The sequence below is a fragment of the Amblyomma maculatum genome, chromosome 4 (genome assembly GCF_055883805.1).
Source record: "Amblyomma maculatum isolate TAMU_Amacu chromosome 4, ASM5588380v1, whole genome shotgun sequence".
NCBI classification, from domain to species: domain Eukaryota; kingdom Metazoa; phylum Arthropoda; class Arachnida; order Ixodida; family Ixodidae; genus Amblyomma; species Amblyomma maculatum.
The window spans coordinates 30,985,006-30,988,019 of record NC_139347.1 but is presented as its reverse complement, the minus strand read 5'-3'; the positions used below and the strand labels follow the sequence as shown (position 1 = coordinate 30,988,019).

The following is a 3,014-nucleotide window of genomic DNA, read 5'->3' as shown; positions in this document are numbered from 1 at the left end:
CACCGATAACGTTCTCATTATCTCCTTGTATATGCATGCCTTTCTTACATCGGGCTCTGGAAAAAAAGAAAAAGAACTCCTTTTAGGGCAGATATCACAAAGGTTCTACGGTCTGACCATAAAAGTCATATGTCCTTTGAAGCCAACCTACACTGATATGACCATTGATCGAATATTTAGGATGATCCCCCAAGGTGGAGTAGATTTATATTAAGGGAGTAATTACTCATTGGCATCCACCCAAGCGCAGGGATACGGCTACAAAGGAAAGCTATACAGCTTCCCCAGAAACATCGTAGTCAAAGAAAAATTCGTCCTCTTCCGGGGATTGAACCCGGGACCACTGCCTTTTCGGGGCAGTCGCTCTACCGACTGAGCTAACCAGGACGGTCAGCAGATGACATAGTAGGATGAGAGCGAACTGATCTATGACTCGAAGTGAGAATGGTTTCTCTAGCTTTCCTTTGTAGCCGTATGGCTGCGCTTGGGTGGATGCTAATGAGTAATTAGTCCCTTATTACTGATATGACCATATGACCCACACGAGATTTGTAGCCGAACTGACGCATATGAACCCTTTAAATGCATGTAGTATCTCACTGAAGGCTCTCGAGAAACGATTCTCAATGACATGTGGTTCAGGTGGGTTTAGCCCACCCTGGTATTACAAATTGGTGCTCTTCGGGGGGGGGGGGGGGGGGGGGAGCTAGGGACGAACCGCGTTACGACAGTCGTCGCCCTCCTTCAAATCGATGAGTGATGAAAAAGACGTAACTATGGGGAATTTTTCCGCACCTCTGGGATTCAGAAGAATATCTAGTACAAAAGAATTCAAAGCACCAAAGCCACTGTTTCTCTAGCCTTATTGTTCCGGCAAGACGCCTGAGAAGCATCCATTTTCAGCGGAATGCCCCCGGTCTGACACTTCATTCACATATTTGAGAATACGACTTGAAAAAAAAAAAAAAAAAAAAAAAAAACACGACTTATCCTGGACCGGTTTTCGGGCCAGTTCTCGACCTCGTCTATAGTTTTCCTTGGGCATTGGCCTCGTTCGCCTTCCACTCGTCAAAGTCTATCAGTATGAGTGAGGTTTCTTTCTATCACAGACCGCTGTTTTCTGTGTTGAAAGTTTTAGACAGGCCAGTACTTCCTGATTAAGCAAAATGTCGTTTTCATCTTCTAGGACGTGTAGGGCAATTTTTTCGGCTTCTCTTGACATGTAACTGGGCCGCGTATTGCCAAACCGTATCCCGCAGGAGCACTCGAGCAGACGACGCTCTAGCGCGTGATTCCATTATCTCAACGGTCGGGTCCTCTCCTAAAGGGGTAATTGGTATCTCCTTTTTAAGTTTTGGTTTTTAACTACAGAGAGCGAAGATGACACACCGTATGATATGTTCGCACTCCTGGGCCTCCACAGTTTGTGGAGGACAAGGACGGCAGTGAGACATGACGACATCGTTGTTTGTTCGTTCTGCCCGTGACAATTTTATTGAAAGTGTGAGATACGTTACAGAGATGTATCGAGCACGAACGGAGTAGCCACAATGGATGGCCGTTCTTGAAGAATTGGTTAAATTCAAAGAAATTTTGCCGCGCCAGGCCTGCCTGTACTGGCGTTTTCTAGCAGTGCCTGTAATGTTTGAATTGTGGTCCGAGAAGGCAATAAAGAAAAAAAAAACAACGGTAGGATTCCCTCAGCAGTGTCACATGGCGAAAAATAACGGAAATATTGTCAAAAGGAATAAGAGCTCATTTAAAGCCAGCCGTTCGTGTCGCTTCGCCCTTGTAATTCTCCGGAAACCATTGAGCACTGTTTCATTGATTGTAAAGATGCGTTATTTGTTCTGGGATATTTTGCAACGGACATTAACAAAAAAGGCTATTTGACACCGCATTCTCTATAATATTTAACTGCATTGCCATTTGTTTATAAGTCTTTAAACATGTTCTGTCTAGTACGTATATATATATATATATATATATATATATATATATATATATATATATATATATATATATATATATATATATATATATATATATATATATATATATATATATATATATTCTATAACATAAGGGCTATTTGTGTTTCATTGACATCGAAGTTAGACCGCCGCGGCTGGGTATTGATTCGGTTAGATTTATCGAATGTAACGCTTGAAAGTAACTCAGACAATTGGAGACAGCGTAAACGGCCTGTAGTGGAAGGCTTCAGAAATTTCGACCACATGGTGTTATTTGACGAGCGCTGAAATCGCACACCACCCGGGCGTCTTGCCTTTCTCCTGCATCGAGAGTGGCCGCCGCGGCTTGGATTTCATTCCGCATCCTTGGGCACAACAGTAGAGTGTCCTACCCACTGCATACCGTAGCGGGGCTGCTGCTGGGTATTGAATTCCAGATTATACAGTCTCAGTATCCACTACCTCTGAATGCAGTACCCCTGTTCTGTGTTCATAGTCGGCGTGATTAACAGTTGCTAGCCGCTGACTGTTGTCAGTAACATCCCTGTGGTCTTCATCGGATGCTGGTAATGTGTGATGCGGCTGCGCGAACGCCTCCTCAGGGAGGCGTGCCTAAAATGTAGAACGCCTCCGAGTGGCAGGGGCCCGTCGCTAAACGTGACTACCATAACATAACATTGCCCAGTGTTCATATCGACTTTCTGCGGGTTTCTTATTAGACCTCGTTTGATCGGCTTACTCTTACTTTATTTTATACATCCTTTCTTCTTTTTTTCTGAATTTTTGAAGAATTTCTTCCCTTTGAATTTATGCCTAACTGCACGTGGGCCAAGTACCAAAAAAAAAAAAAAACCTAACGAACTTAGACCCAGAGCTCCAGTGCCGAGCCACTGAACCTAAGCGGCAGGTGTAAATTTTTATTTAGTTTATTGACTCCAATGTGCTATTGGGAAGTAGGTTTTGGAGGTAATCCTTTCGCGGGGAGTAATTTGAGCTCTAAACGAACGGAAAGAGTGAACAAACGCTTCTGAAAAAACGTGT

At 43.6% G+C, this 3,014-nt stretch overlaps 1 non-coding gene across 1 annotated transcript; it reads right to left on the bottom strand.

Annotated features, from left to right (window-relative positions):
* Positions 1 to 312: 312 nt before the first annotated feature.
* On the bottom strand, positions 313 to 388 carry TRNAF-GAA (transfer RNA phenylalanine (anticodon GAA)). The gene has a single exon. It is a non-coding gene; the product is annotated as a tRNA-Phe (tRNA).
* Between the last annotated feature and the right edge of the window lie 2,626 nt (positions 389 to 3,014).